Below are 20558 nucleotides of genomic sequence, written 5' to 3'. Positions count from 1 at the left end.
GTTTTACCTGCTCCCACATGAATATTGCCAAATTCAGGGCAGAGGCACAGGAGAGCAGCAGCAATTTTATTCCTTAAGGGCCGCTTGTAAAGATAACAAGCTAAAAACTGGTTTACTCAGGCAGGCTTTTGTTCTGCTGGTATCAAAACAAACCCATTTTAATAATTACAACATTTTCCCTATATTGCTTTCCGTGCGATTTTTCACAGACCACACAGCAGAACCACCTGCCTGCTATTGCAATATATTCCAAATACAGCAGAGCATCTGAGTCGTACATAACAATGCTGATGCTGAGCAGCTGTTCTGTTTCCACCTAGAAGAGCTCCATGTTGCTGTGGTTACCTTGACTGTAGGACATGGGTTCTTTTACTTGTTGCAAGTGAAAAAGTAGTGATTCATAGAGTAACATTATTGCCACGGAAGTGTTACCTGTCCTGAAGGAGCAACAGGCTGTCTATGTGGACACGTGTGTCAGCACACTGGAACTACAGTCCAAGCACCTGGCACTGTACAGGTACAAGTCCTTGTAACAGAGAAGATCCTTTGTCCTTCAGGCCATTAGTGAGGAATTCGTTTCTGCTTTCAAATCTGATACTGGTGACTAACAATTGCTCCAGCAACTGATCCAGTTAAGGGAGCAGTTGTTCAGTGTGTTTAGAGGAGGCTAATGCAGTGCTACTGATAAATCTTTACTGCTCTGTTATGTTAATGCCAAAAGAAAGAGTGTTTGGTTTTCTTAAAACAAAAACTAACCAACCACTTGCTTTTGGGGTAAGCCCCTCAAAAGTGCCCTGTACTCTTTTCAGTTCTTTCTACTGAATAATTTCAGCATAAGGCCCTTGTAAAATTTTCTCTTAAATGGATTTAATCCAAACCTCTTGTTAGTAAAGAACAAGTTTTAGACAGAAGATCTTTCTTTCTTTTTTTAATATGGATAAGGTCCTTTTACAAGCTCTAGCCAAAGAGCATCTTGTTAGTTGAAGCCACTGCTTGTATGGGAAGTGAAACTGCTTCTGGGAGAGTGCAAGCAGTTCTCTGTGTTCTGTCCCCACCATACAGCCCAGCCAAGACCTGCCTGTTCCCCTGTCACCTAGGGGACACCCTCTCTGTGTCCGAGTCTCGGACCGGGGAGGAATAACTGGCATCAGGCAAACCACACCCAGGAACGAAACAGAGCAGCGCAAGCAGAGCATTTGGGCAGCTGCCAGGGCAAGGGATGCCAAGCTAATGTCTTTGATTTCCTACCTGGTCATTTCTTCCCACACCAGAACGGAGCTGGGCAGAGGCAGAGGTGGTGCTGCTGGCTCTCAAATATATTCAAATAAGTACTATAGGCTGGTGGCGATCCAGACCTCTGTTTCAGGGTAGCTGCCAGCTGATGAGCAGCCTTCCTGTTTCCAGCAGAGCCTGGCTGTGCCCAGGAGGGCTGCACACAGCCTTTCTGTCTGTTCCCCCCAGCCAGAAGAGCAGCAGTCACACCATGTGCTTTCATGACAGCTCTCGGAGCCAGGGGTCCTGGTGCCCTTCCTCGGGGCACCCAGGAAGGGGTCTGCTGGGGAGCCCAAACCTTGTCAGCAAGCAGAGGACTGAGCTCAGGGATGTTGTGGGCCACAGGGGCTTCTGTCCTTCTGATGGTCCTGCTCCTGCTCCCCTGCAGCAGACCAGGAACTTCCATTCCACAAGAGCATTCTAAGGACTCCTCAGCCTCCCCTCATCCCATGCCACTAGGTGTGGGGATTGGAGCAGCGTATTTCTTTCTGCCCACAAGCCACAGACGCAGCCTCCCATTGCTGCCCAGGCTGGCACTGCTTGGCATCCCAGCACCATGGTGATCTGCAGACACACAGGTTACCCACCGACATGACTCGCATGCTGTGGGCACACAAGGTGGGAACTGCTATTCTTCGTGTGCCACATCAGTGTACAAAGCAGCAGCTCAGGTTTAATCCCCCTGGGGAGCTGCCATAGGAGCTGCCTGTTGGGACCATGGCATTGCTATTAGACCCAGGTGATTAGGGAGCACAGCAGGTCTGCTCCAGTATTCAGGGAGCATGTGTTCCCTTGGGAAGCGAGTGGTGCTGGGCCTGGGTGTGAGCCATGGTTTGGGTAGAGGCTGAAGCCAGAAGTCTGGCTCTGGGAACTGCTGGCTCCTGGTCCTGTCCTGAGCAGAGCATGGGTTAGTGACCAGGGCAGGAGCCTGAGGAGACACCATGCAGCAGTGTGGGAGCAGGACAGGACTCTGTGTGCTGTGTCCTGCAGCTGCTGTCCTTTCCCTCCTCTTGGAGAGGCTCCGTCGTGGTGCTCCCACCTGGTGAGTACACAGCACAGAGCCACGGCAGCAGCAGCAGCAGCGAAGTGCTGTGGTAGTACCCTTGGAGTGCAGCAGCTCTCCTCAGAATGGCAGGGACAGCCACCGCTCCATGAATAGCAAACCAAGTGACCTAATTCAGCGTGTGCAGTTCTCATGGGCAGCCCTCAGCCGCTCCATGGCCACCACGCTGTGGCTGACTCATCACTTCCAGAGTGGCAGAGATTGGAGCTCTCAGACCCTAGGGATTTTGCTGGTCTGTTATTAATTTTAAATTGATTAAAATGAATTTTTTAAATACCAGGAGACACTTGCCCAAAGAAATGGTTATTAAAAAAAAAGAAGGAAATAGTTGGTCTGTGGGAGTTAACTGTGTGCTTAACAACTGCTGGCTCCTGCAGCTGGGAACACCCGTTGCAGCTTGGAGGAGTCCTATGTCAGCTGTTCTGTCCTGGCAGATTAGCAAGAACAGGATTAATCCGTCATTATTATAAAAAAGTGAGAACTAGAAGCTGTCCTTGCTTATACCCAATGCAACCCCCTGGTGTCCTTTTCCATGGCAGGGTGGTATTACAATCTCAGCTACATGATTTTGTCCAGAACTCAAGATCTCCTGGGGAAATGCTTCCCTGCAGGAGCATCCCATTCTCTCCAGCATCTCCCAGTGCCTGACAAAGCTCCTCACATGGTCCCGAGACTCCCTGGGGTGGCCTGTGGGCTGTCTGTACCAGGAACAAGTTGTGGGTCCCCTGCTCAGCCTCCCAGGGAGGGTGCCATAGCCGGGGTGGGCAGGACAGATGGGTGGAGGATCCTTTTTACTACTGTCAGAGGGCAGTTCTAAATAAGCTTCTCCCCTGGGCTATTCTCACTGCTGTGCCTGCCCCTGCCGTGCCAGGAGGAACTACCTTACCCTGTGGAGCAGGGGGATTGTTGTCTCCAAAGACTTCCATCTGCTGCAATGTAACTGCACAAGTCAGGCTTATGTGGAGAGATGAAGCTTTTCCCTTCTGCGTCTCCCCTTTCCCACTGGTGGGGCAATGGGTGCAGCAGCTAGCCAGCAGCCCAGGACTGCCCAGAGACCCGCCCAAGCCACTGCCACTAAGGATCCTTCTGTACCGTGGTGGGCTTCAGAGTTGTAGGAACCCCTTTCTTGGAGGCTACAGAAACAAGGTCAGAGCTCTATCCACATAGGGATTTCTCCCTGAGAGTTCATCCTGGGGCCATCACCCCTCAGCATTCTTCACACCGCTCTGGAGGGGTATGGGGCTGCATGGTCAGGATGCCACACAAGGTCTGGCCCCAGCATGTTGGTAGGGATGGTTCCATCTGTTCCAATGAAAGTCAGGGCAAGCTCAGGCAGCATAAACAGATAATTGATATAGCTTTTTGTCCAGTAAATAAACACCAACAAATTAAAAATTAAAAAAAATAGGCAGGTGGAAGGCTCTGTGGTACTTCAGAGAAGACAGAGCAGAAAGCTGAGAGGAGTAAAGGAACAGAATATGAAATCCACCTGGAGACAATGAAGCAGCAGACGTTGTCTGTCATCCTCTTTTATGTCTGTCTAAAGAAAAAGACTTGTTATTGCAGTGAAACCGGAAAATGAAAATTAAAAAGCAAAACAATACTGAACAATAGAAAACTTCTGCAAAAACAATTTGACACTTCCTATTGATTGAAGTGTTGAAGTAATGGAGCAGCAAGTTCTACCAACTTGCATAAAAGCACCTTTGGTCTGCTTTAAAAATCCTTGTAAAAGATACAGTGATGTCACTCCTGTGCTGTTCACCTGTCTCTTCTCACCTGTAGATGTCAAAAGCTGAAGTGCTCTAACTTCATGTGCCAAAGCAGAACCTATTTCTCCTGCCTCTGCCCTGCACGCAGCAGTCATCCTTGCCCATGGTGCTGTACAGCAGGTGTTGCTGTGGGAGAGCTTAGCTGCTGGAAGACAAGAGAGTTCCTGCTCACCTCCTCAAGCATCAAGTTGTGTCAGCTGGGGTGACTGGAGAAGCCCATCTCCTTCCCATATCCTCTGAGACCAGGTAGGATGCATTCCTTCTTAGGGCTTGATGTCCCACCATTGGCAGCAGAGCTTTGTCCTGGGTGGTTCTCACTTGCTGTGATGTGCTCCCTTTGGTTTTACCTCGGGACCTGGGAAGGATGACAAAGGAGCAGTTTGTGTTGTGTGGCATGTAGATAGATGTTCTATCACAGAATGGCTTATGTGGAGGTTTTAACATGTTTCAATTTCTTTCCAACCAAGAACTAATTTTTCAAATTAGTAAATGATACGAACAAAATCCTTTTTGTGCTCAGACAGAAGCAGATTTAGTGTTTTACTCAAATTAGAAAATTATGAAGTCAGGTAGGAGGAACACTGGGTTACAGAATGTTCTTGCTTCATTCATTTTGCCAGTTATAGTTTTAGTTTTAATTATTTATGACACTCCATAATGTACTAGTTAATTTACAGTAGCATATTTTGGTACAGTAATAAAATTAGTGACATGAGGGTTACTTCAACACTCGCTGTTTACCATTTGCTGAGTAATATACACATTACTTATGCATATATTAGAATGGCTTTAAAGTATATGTAGCCTCAGCTGGAGGGTTAAGGTGTTTTAGACATGCTTGTTCTTCATATAGTTAAAAATAGTGTTGTCTAAGACCTGATCCTAGTACACGAAATCAGTGCCTATTCATGGAAGGAAGGTTCTGGCAATGTGAAATTCTTTCAGTTTTTGTAGGGCCAGGCCTCATCCAGCAGACATTAAAGAGCATTTTAGTCTTTTAAGGGCAATATTCTTATATAAGGTTATTTTATTCCTATTTTTTTTAGATGAAAGTGTCCAACAAGCCTGCCTTCTCAATCCTGTACAAGCTGCTGCAGAATCTGTTTAAGCACTACTGCTGTTTATGAGAACACAGGTGTAGGGGGAGAAAAAGTGCTGTAAAGTGAAAAGTTTCATGTTCTTGTGCACGATAGATGACTTTGAGAAAACAAAATGCTGTCAAGTTCACAAGGCAAGCAGACTTGAAAATAAAGCAAATATTTTTTCACACTTTTTAAAGTTTTATCACTCAGCTGTGCTATTTCTAGTAGTTGTAGACATAACATTTTGCAGAAAGAAATTTGACAGATCTATTCAGCTGGCAGTACTGAGTTTCCCTGTACTGATACCACATCTTGCCAACAATCCTATCCTCGGGTGGGAATTGTGTTCGGTTACCTACAAGACAACTGGCTGCCTTCATTATGCATTTCCATTTTTTTGAGCCAGAGATAAGACATGCCCAACTATACCAGGAATTAAAACAACCCAACACGTCTATTCTTGTTGGGTGAAAATGCTGCTCATGGTCTTAGGGCAAAGCAATTGTATTCTCAGTATTGTCACAGGTTCTGCTTTTTAGTGGTAATAGCTGTCAAGCATCAAAAAACCCACAACAAACAAACCAAACCAAACAAAACCCAACTAAGGATGCTCTGCCTAGCAAGTGTCTTACCTTACTCCCTATTTTGCTTGTTTTAGCCCCAGGCTAAGGGTACTGCTTCTGAAACAGGAGTGATTCACACCCTCAAGCCCTACCCACAGCCAAACTGAGGGTTTCCTTTTCCTGCTCACCCATAATCTGTGCCTCCTTTCTGTCCCTGGAACAGAACCTGAGGTGCCCTGCCCTAGGAATCAAGCCCCTCACCCCTGAAAGCGCAGTGCCCATCATGGGCATGGCGCTTCCTCAAGAAAACTTGAGAGAGACCCAATATGCATTTGCTTAACTTTCCACAGAATCGATGTCCAAGGTAACATTTGGCCCATGGTGTTATATGACACCAGCTTGCAAATAATTCTGCTTCTAAGCATAAAGGCTCAGGGAAATAAAAAATTTTCCTGTTAAGGAGAAATCTGCAACACTTATTTGAGTAAACCCTTCAACATAAACTTAGGCAGGACTTGGTCAATCCAAGTTGGGAGATGCAGAGTCTTTCAGTGGCTGTTGTTTTCTACATTTCTTGTGTGTGTATATTGCAGAAGGGCAGAAAAATCACTGAAGGAATTACTCTTTTCTTTTTCTTTTCCTTTTTTTTTTTTTTCTTTTTTTTTTTTTTTTTTTGCTTTTAGTTTGCTTGTAAGGAGATTGAAAGTAAGGAAATCTCACCAGGAGGAGCACCCACATGCAGGTACCAAATGCCTGCACGCACCTACATTCAATTGATGCAAAGAAGCTGAATTTAAAATGTGCTACAGAACAAAGCAGGGCCAGCTGGAGGATTTCCTGCTGGAGAAAGGAAAAGCCTGCGGAGGCAGTGGGTCGGAATGCTGAGCAGTGACACATTCCTGATGGCTGTAAATAGTGCATCTGGGAGGAGGGGAATGGGAATATCTTGATTTGGTTATTTGGTTTAGTGAACTTTTCCAGTTAATGCTTTTTTCATCTAGCATTCAAAATGTTTGTGGGTTTTATATTTCTTTATGTCTATTAAAAATATGTACATATACATATATATATATATATATATATATATATATATATTTATATATTTGGGGTGAGGTTCAGTAATTATTCATTATAAGAGGCTCCAGAACTACTGTGTGTCTGTCTCTTGAGCACAACAGAGCAACAGAAGATACAGAAAACGGTGTCTGGGTGGTTCTGAGCAAGGTGCCTCATGGCTGTGCAAGCGGTGTCAGTGTTTGACTTGAGCAAGGCTTTGGTTGTCGAGCGCTGGTGCCGCGCCGTGGCTGCTGCTGCCAGGAGCGGGACATGGGGCCATGGCTGCCCACGGCCTCTCTCTGCTAAGCTGGGAGTGGGTGCTGGGGCTGTGGCCGCTTCCTGGTGCCTGGGAGGGAGAGGGGGCCTTGGGGAAACCACCATGGCCATTCCAGTAAACGGGCTGGCACAGGCAGAGGCAGCTGCAAAGGCAGCTCCAAAGGCAGGAGCCCCAGGTGCCACTGCCAGCAGGCACGTGTGTGGCACAGTGCTGCCACTTCTCTTTTTATCCCGGCCTTGCCTTGTCCTCCCATGCCGGCACTAGAGGCAGGGGATGACTGACCGGAGCGTCACGGGGAGCCAGACCCCTGGCATCTGCCCCATGCAGCTCCCATGTTCTGTCGCTGCTGGCTTTCCTGCAGTGGTGACGATGGCAGGTGACACTTGCTCCATGAAACACCTTGCGGATTTGACTGTTTCACAGACTTTTAAAGTTGCTAGTATTTCATTTACCAGGGACTAATAAAAAAAAGCTTGTTTGAGTCAAGTAAAAATGCATTTAATTCAGTACTTCTCTTACAGTTTCAATCTCACCATACCTCTAATTTTAACTGTAGGCTGAATCATTTCCATCCTACTGCTTTAAAATCAGGCTAGTTCTGCTATGTTTGGGAAGTACAATGCTTTTTCTCTCTCTCAGTCAGATCTGTCCTGCCAAGCTTCTATCACTCAGTGCTCTTGGATGTAAAAATAACATACAGCCAAGGATGATTTGCAGTTAGTTTTATTACTGTAAGCAAAATTGAAACATAAAGGATGCCAGCATACATTATGCATATTGATTGATAAAAATAAATTAAATGGGAAGTATTAGTTTCAGTGAAATATTTAACCTTGTTCTGACATAATTCTTCAAGGCAGAGTTTGCATTGTGTGTGCAGTACAGTCATTCCACAGGACTTCTCTCTGGGTTTTGTTCCTCTGTGGCTTGCTGGTTCCTCATCTGCCAAACCCTCTGCTGAGGCTGCAGTGGTTAATGTTTGTCTAATTAAAGCACTGTCTTATTCCCTGTTCTTAAAACTACCTGATTTGTTTTTCACAAGTCCAAATGCTTCCATTTGAGATGGACTCTTGGCATGACAAATACAGGTGGAATAGTTGTAGCCTGGCAGTGCTATAAACCATGGAGACAGCTGTGAGGTGAAGCCCTGAAGCAGGTCCAAACACTGTATCTGTAACACCCTTGTACTTGTGGGGAGAGAGAGCAGAAATACAAGGGAAACACCACGGTATGCGTGTGATCGTAGCACATCAGATATATTGCACCCCTGGGTCCATGGCTTAGGATAAGCATGGCAAGACTAAAAATACGCTTAACGTGGCACGAATCCAAGATTGAGCAAACTTGGTCTGTTTATGTACAAGATCTAGTTGTGAATCTGGGTTGATCTAATTTTGCATTCAGAGTTTGGCTTCTTCACATGAATTTGAATTGTAAAGTAGTGGCTGATATTTATTTTTACTTTGAGTTAATTTGAATCTGCATCTTGGCAACAACTTTGGTCTTTGGACAGTACAGGCTGTAATAGAAGTGTATAGAAATGCATTACACCAACTGATGTAGAGTTGTTTCACCTCTCAATATGGAGAAAGTCCCAGTGCTGCCATTCCACCTGGAAGCAGAGCCATCCTGCCCTGCCACAAAACCGTCTTGTCCTGCCATGGGGCCATGCTGACAGAGAGAGGGTGTTGGAAGCAGTGAGAGGAGCCCTGGGTCTCCACTGTGCAACGGCAATGTTCCTCCCAGGCTGGCACATGTTCCACTTGCTAATGTTATGTGTGGATTGTGGCCCATAACATCCTTCCTTGTGAAGCTTTGCTTTATTTCCACTATCAAAAAGGCAGGACAGATCTCTGCTCGCTCTCAAGTGTGACTCAATTTGCACAACCCCTCCAGTTTGCCAGGCTAGTGCTGGAGAGACTCAGCAATAGTCCCTGCTTATGGAGACAGGCCAGCAGATGTCAGCCATGTTAGTGGGAACAACTGATGTTTAACATAAGATAACTTGGTTTTAGTTGGCTTTGCCTATCTATTTTCTGCCTTTGAGTAATTTCAACCCCAGTTTACCGGTCTGCTAGGTCAAAGTAAAGCACCTTTCAGTCAGCTGTTTGCCCTGATGCTCAGCCTGACATCAGCAGGACCAACGGCAGTGATCTGTGGTGATTATTTGTGCTTCCAGAGGCTGTGGGATCTGCCCAAAGATCAGCCCCGTGGGACTGAGCACTGGACAAATGCATAGCAGGCAAGTGGGCAGCAGGAGATGTCTGTGCATGGGTGGTTTGTTCACTGACTGAGTGCAAGGCTGCGCTGATCTGACTTGTCCTGCAGCAGCTGCATCATCTGGTTGTGCCTTTCCGTCATGAACAAGTAGGTGTTGGCCACCAAAACAGGCTGTGCTTCATTGCCAGCTCCCTAAAAGCTGCCACCTGAAAAGCTGGTTTTGTATCTGTAGCCATAGACTTATCTGCTGTTTAAAAAAAAATGTGTACAAATGGATCCCCACCCAGCTAGGCAGACACAAGTGTCCATGTTCATTTGTCTCCTGTCCTAGTGACTGCTGCCCTATTGCATCCCATATTGTGCACGGAGCTTTCCAGCTCTTGCAAACAGATGGTGATGGAACACAGAGCAGCACTGACTAATGTCACTTGTCAGGTGCTTCTAAAGGACAAGGTGGGGCTGAGTGTTTGGAATATACTTAAGATTATATATTCACCTGATTTCCTCCATGACTTCAGCTCAAAAGTAGAAATGGTCTTAGTAGAAGACCCTCTTCCTGTATTGAAGATAAATTTGTTAAGAAAAATGTAGACTAAAATAAAGGAACACTTAAAAATATCAAAAAGCAAACAAAGGTGGATTCAGTGAATAGTGTATGTCAGAGCAGGGCTTCAAGTAGGTGGTCCATTTGTGCACTACTTACTTACCCAAATTTGGCTTCTAGGTAATTAAACTGACTATTTTTGCTAGTGTACTTTAGAGTTTGAAAGCTGTAAGCTTTTGAAAGCAAATTCACCATTTGCAATGTAACTAAAAATGCAGGCATTGGTTGGAATGAAGGTAATATTTGGTTGAGGAAACATTTTCTGTTCTCAGGCTGATTTAGGGTGTTTTTAGGGTATTTGATTGCTGCTTAGATGTGCAGTATGCACATTTCTAACAAGTTACTAACAAGTTAAATTCATCAGAGTCCTGAGACCAGATTTCTTTTCTTACCAGTCTCTTCCAGTGTCTAGTTCAGCAGAGAATGGGGCCCAACCTCTTGCTTCAATAAAGAAATTGCTGGTACTTAAGGTTTTTGGTAGTTAGTACTTTCACTTCTCTTATCATGTGAAACCGAGGCCAAGACCCAAATCTTTGGAGTCAGAACATTAGTGTTTGGTGTCTCAAATGAAAGGATGAGAGAGCAGAACCAGACAGGAAGATGTCTCAGTGCCCACGGGAGAGAGGCTCAGAGGTGGGTTTAGGTGGCCACAGCTTAACCAGGCTTGTAATGAACCAAAGGTATTTGAACAGCATGTAACACTTCTGTTGATTTTAGCTTTACCTAAATGAACTGAAAAATAATTTTTGAAAACTTCAAGCAGTTTTTGAGGAATTCATAGACTGGATTAACTTGTGTCTTTATTGAACATAGAGTATAATTGGGAAAATGTGCATTTCCAGCTTTCAGAAGGTTGTGGCTTTCACTTTTTTTAAATCAGCTTTTCTAGCTCTGAAATAATGAAAACTACCACTGCATCTGGAATAGTACTTCTAAAAAGATGCATTGTTCTTCTGAGCCTTTACAAAGGCATTTCAGTGCCTTTCACATGCTACAGATACAAAAAAAAAGTTGGAGCATGGCAGTTTTGGGGTTGTGGGGGAGCAGGAGATTGGGGGGCAGGGAGTAGCTCTCTTTTAAATTAGTGAAATGTGGTGCTAAGTCAGGTTCCCTCTGAAGCAGGATACCTTGGCTATCCTGATGGCTCTTAACCTTTTTTCTTCTTTGATTGGCTGCTGATGTCAATCCATTGTCTGCTCCAGCACTACCTGTAGAAATTTAGCCTACATTCCCCAAAATGAGCCTGTTTCTTCTTGATCTGTATGGGAAAGAAGAAATCTGGATCTCTGTTTGCCAAAGGATCTGTTATGCCCACTCAACTTTCTCCTTCTAGACTAAACAAATCACATTCTCCCTATTTCTCACAGAACTGAAGGACAGCTGAGGCTGGGACCTACAGGGATCATTTAGTCCAGCTCTTCTCTTCAAAGCATTCTCCCAGCTCTCTCAGCCTCTCCCTGTATGTCAGGTGTTTCTACACCCTCATCATCCTCATGCCTCTTCATTACACTCTCCAGCATGTCCAAGTCTCTCTGGTATTTAGTGATGTTTAGTATTGCCAAATCTTGAGATCACACCTGTCCCAACTGCTGTCCTGTTCCCCAGCAGAGCACTGTACACAAATCCTGTTCCTTCCCAGTTTCTGCAGGGTGTTCTTCTTTTAGTGAAATGCTCTGTAAGTCACTTCAATCTCTGCATTAACTCTTATGTAAGCCTTTCCCTGGCTGGCAATGGTAAAATGAGATGCCATAAAGTGCAGCTGAAGAATGAAAAATAGGATTTCTTCTGTCCCTGGTACCATCAGTTTGGTCACTTCAATCTCCTTTCATGAATATGGACTTTAAAAAGTAGAATTACAGATTCCAGGGGTAGAAGATTAAAAGATTTAGTAAATCCTAGGAAAAAAAAATCCTTCTTCTGGCTGTGATGAAGAGGTTAGAATCCATGTGTAGATAGAGAACTAACAGGTAAAGTTACTGTGGAATTGCAGGAACCACAGCATGAGCTTGTCATGGAGGCTGCTCTGAATGGGAGAGGTAGCAAAACTAAAACTGGGTTTGTGTGTGGTGGCTAGAATTGGGTCCTATGGACCAGAAGTCTCACTATGAACCACTGTCTCAGCCTCTCCCTTGCTCACTGATCTTCACAAGGAGTTCCCTGAAATTAAGTCTTCGGGTGGAGAGTGTCTGGCAGTGGGGAGAACTGCCTTGCACCCAGTGACGAGGACAGCAGTGCAGAGAATTCCTGTGCTGTAGGTTCATGCTGTAGCTGACTTTGCTGGCTGCTTCAAGACAGGCTGGTTCCAAGCCCCACACTGAATCCCTGACCTGTGCCAGGAGCAGGATCCCGTCAGACATGGCAGTCCAGTGGCACACATGATTTTGTGTACATTAAGTTTTGTGTAATCTGTGCAGCTTTGGGGCTTTATAAACAGTTTTTTTGGCAACGAAGAGAGACTGCAGTGATGGAACCAATGGGCCTTTGTGAGGCACACAAAACCCTCTGGAGAAGCAGGAGGGGACTTCAGTCTGGGTGAGGTACAGAGTTTATTCAAATTGAGTTAATCATGTAACTGATTTGCCAGAGAGGTTGTCCAATAACAGGGTGTTTGGTGACTGATCAAGGGGTGAGATGAGAAGATCTGTGGCTGTTCAGGGGCAGAAGGAAGAGCAAGTCACTGATGCGTGGTCTCCTGGGATTAATGTGGTAAATGGAGAGCAATCACAAGTGATTACTGGCATTCAAAAGCAGCTAATCTGGTCACTTGGAAAGTGCCAGTTTGCATCCTTGCCTTCAGAAAGGGTTTATTCTCCTATCTGTAAAATGGTAATGACAGTCCCTGCTCAGCAGCCTTGCTGTGCCATGTGTTAGCAGTCATGGCTACTGTCACTGTTTGAAGTGACTTGTCACTGTTACTTTCCTTCGAATTGCAGTATTTCTGCTCAGCAAAGGTACAGCTAACCTAGAAGGAAAGGAGTGAAAACAGCAAGTGTGAGATTATGTGGTGCACAGGAAGAGGAGGCAGCTCATTCCAATAAAGCATGTGGTGGCATGTTGAGGTGGAGCTGTGAATCCAGGCTGCAGGATGCAATCTAGGATCTGCCTGGGCTTTGAAACTGGATGTGGTAATTGGATGGCAGTTTTGTTCTCTGCTGCTGTGGCTAGCAGTATTTTGGAAAACAGCTTTGACACAGACATACATAACTGATGACAGTGGTTTTGTGAATGTAGATATGAAACAACCAATCCCTGCCCCAGAACACAGCAAGTGGTGACTGGTTTGTCCTCCGTGGAAACTCCCATTTATTGCAGCGGCAGCCAGGGCCTTCTTACAGAGCAGTCTTACAGACCCATAGAATTGTTTAGGTTGGAAAAGACCTTTAGGATTAAATAGGCACTTTCCAGGTGTGATCTGCGGTGTGTTGTGATCCTGAAGTGAGGACATGGGGGTAAGATGTCCAAGTTGGACCCTTCTGTTACAGAGGAATGAAATCCTGCTGCGATGCAGCAGCAGAGCTAATGGCTTCCTGAAGTCACCTAGAGCTGGATCTTGGCTTTGGGCAGCAGCCAAAGCAATCTTGTGCAACTGGACAGAAACTGAGAGAAATGGGACTGTAGGTGACTGTTGTTAGATTGGGATGGAGAGGGATTGGCTGTTGTAGCAGCCCCCTCTGCTCTGTCAGCAGAGCGAAGGAACCCTCAGCTGCACTTACGCACTGAATACTGCATGGACCAAGAACCTGTTGGGTTCCAGCATCCATGGGGTGCTTCCTTCCAGAGACTGTTGCATGCCTATGGCAGAGATGATTGCAGGCGATACAGGGTGCGCCGGATCAGTGACTTGCTGTCTGGCACAGCTGAGATAGTTTCAGTGAAACTCCTGGTGACTAGGCAGCCCAGCTGACACCCCGCTGTGCCTTGGGCTGGCTGGAGGGCCCGTGGTCAGGGATTGTCGGCACCACAGTGCTCTCTGAGCCGCTGCCCAGGCTGAGCTCACAGCAGTTATGAGTGGGGATTTCTCTTGCCACTGGTGGGCTGTATCCTGTGCTGTTACCAGGCAGAGCTGCAGTAAAACATCACTGGTGCACATCACACATACTGCGACAGGGGCTGTCCTTAACTGTGGGAGTGTTCTTCTGTACACCAGCTCCAGACCAAATAGGGCTTGGCCTCCTCCTCCCCTCATGCAGGGACGTTGGGAGGATGAATCTCATCCGGTATAGCAGCATCCAGACACCTCACAGGTGTTCAGTTACAGTAATATCTGCCTCTTCCAATGCCCAGAGGGATAAAATAACTAAGGGGGTGGGGATGCTGCTCATTTTTTTAACACTTTATTTCTCTTTTATTACGTGGGTTAGAGCCTTTGTTCCAAACACAGTCCAAGCTGCCTTTGAAATCAGCAATATGACTGCATCCTCATGCACTTCATTATTTCCTTTCTTTTTCATATAGTCTCATTCTGTTTCTCCTTTCCCTAAAGCAAGCAGCCTCCAGGGTGTTTGCAGCACTGCAGTTTGACACAGAGAGGCTGGGAAGCTGATCCATGCAGTGATTAAGTCACTCTCACAAGGTCATGCGGTCACTCGCTGGTGCCGCCAAGAATAGCACCCCGAGTCTCTTGGCTCTCGCAAGCCCACCCTCAACACTCCAGCCTCCTTTCCTTGATGAGCATGATGTGATTCATAATGCAGCAGCTCTGCTGTGAGGCTGGCTACCTCTGCGATCCTGCTGCAGCTAGAGAGGAAAGCAGTCAGGCTCAGGCAGCAAGAGAGACTGCATATGCCTGTAGCAGAAAGTCTAAACCCCAGAAATGGTATTTAGCAGCTTATCTTATCTACAGATAAGCTCGTAAAATGTACTGACTGGTTAAAAATAGGTTTTAAAGTTCTTGGCAAACATCTCGACCTTTTTATTCTTTGTTTTTTGCTGCAGTAAAAAATTACTGTTTCAATTATTCTTATTGGCTTTTCTTGGTCTTTTTGGAAAAGGACCAAATTATTGATTGGTGTTTTTAGCTTTTAATTGTGCCTCAAGTGCTAAACTTATTCCTACTATTTGTTTGCAATATGTTTAGGCTATGTTTAGGCAAATGCAAATGTAAGTGGTTATTCAGTGCCTTTGGCACTCTGAACAGAATGTACTGAACTCCTGGGGCTTGGTACAAAGCCTCAGCCTCCAGCACTAACAAAGCCTGTGCAGGCAGCAGCTGAAATTGGAGAACTACCTAGGCTTGACAGAGGGGTTCAGAAGATCTGGGAAGACCATGAATCATGTGCCTAGCTTTTGTCTTATGGACTGGATAAATGGAATAAGGGCTTTTTGCCTATGTCCTGTTAGCTGAGGGTACTCTTGAGGTCTGGGCATGCTCAGCCTGTAGTGCTGGGGCCTGTGGAGCCTTTGCAATGTAAAGTTTACCAGCAAGGTTCCTCTGGATGTATTGACAGTCAGTGTGTTCCTGAAGCATAATGGAGGCTTTCCTTGGACAAACGCCACAGTGCTGGAAGTGAAGCAAGCCAGCACGGTGCCGCTGCCTGCTGCGTGTTCATTGGCAGCAGCTCGGGATTTTTACAGTTGTTTGCCTGTTACCCAATCTATTTCAAGCTGTGATGGAATAAGGATGGCATTCGATCACAGTACTGCCCACAACTGTTTGGCTTTTATAACCCGTGTTTTAAATGGGAGGTTTTTCTGTGTGTGCTTTTGTCTTCAAATAACTTCAGACTCATAGGTTTAGGCTTGGTGCTCTCTGCTGGCCTTTTCTGTGGCCTGATGAGAGAACTCACAACTCTCGCTCCAGAGGGTGCTGGGTTACTGAGGTGAGAATCCCTTTAAAGGAAGAGGGTAGTGATGACTGTGGGGCACATAGAACAGAGCCTTCATCCTCGGTCTAGGTCTCATGACAGAAATTAAAGATGTCTTTGTAACTCTGTCTTTTTATTGGGCTTTATTTATCCTCTCTACAGGTGTCTGTGTCTCCTGATCTTGGGTTTGTTGAGCAGGTTGCATACTATGTAAAGGCTTTAATATCTGGTGCTACAGGATAAATCTCTCCCATCATGGCAATGATCAGCCGCTAATGCTGGGTCTAACACTGTTTTTCTGTGTTCATGTGCCTCTTAACAGTGGAATGAGCGGCCTCCATCTACCACATAACATACACCTAAAACTGGTGCTCTGTTTTACCCCCAAGTCAGACTTCTGCAAGCAGCATGTCATGCAAGCTTGGCCCCACACTTTTCAGTGGATTAGGTACATTTTTGGTTACAGTGAAGTTTAGTCTCATGTCACTTGTTTCAGTGCTGTGGGGAGTGAGGCAGCAGGTTTGCTGCTTCCTGCAAGTGAGTGCAGCCAGGAGATGGATGTTTGCCATCTGGGAGGAAAACCAGGACTGGCATAGCAGGTAGTCAGTTAGTCATGAGAAAAGGTAAAAAAAACACTTAGTGGAGAGAGGGATGAAGTAGAGAGAGGCAGAGAGGCAGGGTTCAGTCATAGATGTCTTTTGTCTCCTTACATCATAACCTGAGAAACTCTGGAAAGCAAATCACCAAAGCTGCTGCTTTAGGCTGTCTTTGAGTGAAAAGGAAAACCATGGGACATCCCTGCTTTATTCTGAGTGTTTTTCACAGCCTACGTAGATAATTGATATCCATAAAACAAACATGCATTGGTTGTCATTTGAAGTTAGATTTTTGCCCATATATTCTCTTGCTTTCCTGTTTTGATAGCCAAGTTTTTATAAAATATCTGCCTTTTCGTTTTATATTTCCAAGCTGCACTTACAAATACCAGATTTGGGTCAACTGTGTACCTCATCCATACACACAAATATCTGATACCTATGACACCTTGGGACTGGAGCCCTCTCTCAGCCTTGAAAGCCAGAGCCCAGGGGCTGCTGAGCCATTGTGCAGGCTTATGCTGCATGCGTGAGAGACAGTCACCTTCTGCATGAAGTGAAATTACAGCTGATGAAACCCCACCTGTGCATAATGTAGGTTAGAAGGAAATCTGGAGTAGCTGGTATGTTAGAGTGAGCTACAGTTTGTGCTGTTGGGGCCCCAGGGATGGCTCGTTACTGCAACAGCTATTTCCCCAGGAAACCTTCACTTGAAGTAGAGAGGCAAATTGTAGCAATTTGGCCCGATGCGAGTACATGATGCCCCAAAATCTAACTGTACAGTCACTAAAGAGAAGGCTGTTTGAGTCAGCTTTCAGTGAGAAGCATACAAAGAATTTGATCCTTAAAAAATCTAGCTAATTCATTGTCTAATTTTAGAGTTCAGCTCCTCTACTACAGATTTTGTCTGAGGGACAGCTCAGAACCATTGAAGCCAAGGCTAACATCCTATCTTATCCTGGTTTTACTAAATCAGAGTTAGGGCCAATAAGACCCAATGGGTCTTATTCTTACATGTACTTCATTGATGTGTCCTTTCTGTTGATTTCAGGGTTATGAACCTTTCTGCAGCAATATCTGAAGCAGCCAGATTCCAGCTTAGATCAAAGTCTTTAAGATTCACTTGTGATTTCCAGTAAGGCTTCTTTGTGGTATTTCTGATTAACATTATGAAGTCATAAGGTTTTATTGTGTCTGAAATGCCATAGGAATTTTCTGCTGACCTTTCAAAACTTGTTATAGTTCAGTGCCCTTTGTTTGTGATTTCCAAAACAACCTGTGTCCTGTAAAAGCAATTCTTCACAAAGCTTTGAATGTGTTTTCCAGCTCTTCCTGGGGGTGTCCCTGATCCAAGCTCTGCTTTGGTGTGAATGCATGAGAAGCTGAAAGAGAGACTGATTACTTTCTGCAGCTCACCTCCATTTTTCCTCTTGTGTTAGGGGCCATAAAGCAGAAAAATAATTGAAAAATGGGAGCTGAAGACAGTGCTGTGTATGTGCTTGTGAGAGCTGGTTGCCCTTTTTCTTCCTTGCCTCTTTACTCAGTTGTTGATGTATTTGGATCAAAAATGGAGGATTTTTGTCTGGCTGAGGCAGGCTGGCTGACAGCTGGTAGCCTGGACGGGCTACTTGTCCTGTGGTCCTTGCAGCAGCTGGCTCTGGGTGACCAGCGTCCTTTACTTAGAGGGCTGATACATCCGTGGGCTGTGACACAGTAAACTGAGCAGCTGAATGCTTTGGGGCCTGCAAAAAACAACAGAGGGTTGAGTTTTGTTGCATTTTGAGCTTGTTCTGTGGAAGGGAAAAGTAACACTCTGGCATTCTTTATTCACGTCACCCCAACATGGAGTATGGCGAGTTGCAAAGCATGATAGGTGTAGACAATGTTTGTGCTGATAACAGGGGTTGAAATGTTTCCTGTCATGGAAAAGATGAACAAGCCAGTTCCACATCACCTTTCTTTTCTGAGACTTGTGACTACTGTCAATGTTCCTGCTATTTCAATTCATGAGCTGCTGCCCTGTGTGGTATTAACACCATTGCTATGGTCCAGTGTCACCTTCCCAGAAATGGATGAAGGGAATAAGAGGGCATGAGCCTCCCAGTGCTTCTTCCTCCTGTCTCCTGCCCTTCACAATTTACTGTGTTATGAACTGCTTGAGATAAAGCAGGGGCAGGAGAGCACAGAGACAATGGTGGCAGCAGAAGAGAGCATAAAGGGACCAAAGAGAGAGGAAATGCACGAGCCATGGGTAGAGAAGGCCAGGATGCCATCCTTGGTGCTAAAAATCTTTATTTTGGCCATCGTTAGCACCCTATGCTGACGAAAGAGCAGGCCTCCAAAAGTGTTCCCTGTTATGCCTGGCCACAGTAATCCATACCTTGAGCATGGAAAAAGCCATCCCTTCCTCCTGACACGTGGAGGAGCTTGGCCAGTCCTGAAGAAATCCATCCCAGATGTGTCCCCTGTAGTCAGTGCTGCAGGATTCAAACTCGTGCTCTGGCAAGCTCAAAGGAACATTATCAAAAGACCAACAACAAGCTCACCGGATGCAGCTCTGGGCTTTTGGAAGCTCATGTTCCCAATCAGACATGATGTAAAAGCCTCATTCTACAGGCAGATGATGCAGTACCAATAAGTGAAGTCTCTGTAGGCATGAAATTGTCATCTAAATTCTACTTCTGGAGGCCTTGCACACATGGAACACAGCAGCTATATTTGCTGGGAAGACTAATAGGTGCAGGACCATCCCTCTGACCGGGAAGCACTGAAACATTAAATAGAAGAACCTGCAGGTTCTTTCTGCAGTTTTATTTTCTTGCTACAATTGCAGGCAAAGAGGACTAGATTTTTCTGGAGCATACACCTACAGTGGAGAGCCCTGTGTCCATTTGTCTTTGCTATGAGCAATCAGTATCAGGGTTGACTGAACAGCAGCTTGTGTGGATGCACCAGGTGTTTTATGCATGAACTTGGAGAACCAGATACTGATTGATCCTAAGACTATTTTTTTTCACAGATGTTCTGAAAGGGGCAGTTGGACAGAAATCTACCTTGGTGAATCTGAGACACCTGGGTCTCTTTTATTGTCAAAAAGGGAAGGTAGCCTAATTAACCATGCTGTAGTTGTTGCCAACACCAATGGTACATCTCTTAAGCCAACAAATACCCCTTGCAGTGGGTGTCAGTGGGTACAGAACTAGACTGCCAAGAAACTTCTTGGAATTTCCTTTCCTTTTGCTTCCTTGGGAGCAGGATCTTCTCCCAGCCACCCTTAGCCAGCATGAACTGCTCCTCTATAGACTGATGCATCCTTAACGAGCATGGTTTGCCCTGTGCTATCCAGCTTGCTCAGTAGTGATAACAACTTGGTACCTTGAAAGTCTTTTCAAGTACATGGGGCAGATACTTCAGGAAGAGAAGAGTGATTCAGTGCTAAAGCTGCCCATTCTTTATACTTGAGCTTGTTCCTGTGTGTGTTTGGGCACTCATGCATATCTCCTCTCCACCATTTTATGTCCCTCTTCTCTTTAGTGCTTTATCTCCCTTCTGCTCTTTAGTGCTCGTTATCTCTTGTCAGCTCTCTGTGCTACAGAAAGGACGACACTGAGGGGAGTGCTGTGAATCAGCCTCATCTGGCATCTCCAGGAGAGCTGCGCATGTGGTGATGGATGTTTCATGTGAGTGTCCTTCTCCTCCTACAGCTGTATCATACATCTAAGCTCTTGCTGCTGGCTCCTGTAGCACATTCCATGCTTTGGTTTTCCGATCCCTGCCTGGGTTCTCTTTTGCAGGCAGCTGCTGGTGAGTAGCCTGTCTGCTGTCTGGCTGCAGCCACTGTCCCAGTTTAGTTTCCTCTGTCATTCATTAATAGGTGAACACCTTGTGCAAGCTCCATACCCACCTGTCTGGAAATCATTCTCTGTCTCTGGTTGTGAGTGATACCTGCATGTTTGGTTCATCTTCCACTTCCTGGCTCCGAGTCTCCTCCCATTCCTAAGCAGTGTGTCTCTGCTGCACACAAGAAAATTGTGCTGGGGTCAGGCTGGAGTGAGCCAGGAACGGTCATCCCCCAGCGGCTTTACACTCCTCACAGATACCTGAAGGAACCAGTGAAAGTGGCTGGTGTCCAGAATATGCAAATGCAGGTGTGTGACAGATGAACCAGTTGCCCATTTTTTGTGACTTGAATAAAGCAGGTGTATGCAGACAGGCAGGGTTCTACTGAGGCACCCTCCTTTGTGCATGT

The 20558-nt window shown here is 45.6% G+C and overlaps 1 long non-coding RNA gene across 8 annotated transcripts in view; it reads left to right on the top strand.

The window, feature by feature from the left end:
- The window catches only part of LOC125330545, a 72405-nt gene that overhangs the window by 10044 nt on the left and 41803 nt on the right, over window positions 1-20558 (top strand). For 4 of the 8 annotated variants that reach the window (XR_007205594.1, XR_007205598.1, XR_007205595.1 and 1 more), the window contains exons 2-3: window positions 4121-4353; window positions 6436-6494. The exons of 2 other annotated variants lie outside the window; for them this stretch is intronic. This is a non-coding gene — a long non-coding RNA (uncharacterized LOC125330545). The remainder of the gene's footprint in view (window positions 1-4120; window positions 4354-6435; window positions 6495-20558) is intronic. 2 more of the 8 variants (XR_007205593.1, XR_007205592.1) reach the window with 1 other exon arrangement.

This window comes from Corvus hawaiiensis, chromosome 10, assembly GCF_020740725.1.
Source record: "Corvus hawaiiensis isolate bCorHaw1 chromosome 10, bCorHaw1.pri.cur, whole genome shotgun sequence".
Lineage (NCBI taxonomy): Eukaryota > Metazoa > Chordata > Aves > Passeriformes > Corvidae > Corvus > Corvus hawaiiensis.
The sequence above is the reverse complement of the archived record's forward strand: the minus strand, read 5'-3'. Positions and strand labels throughout refer to the sequence as shown.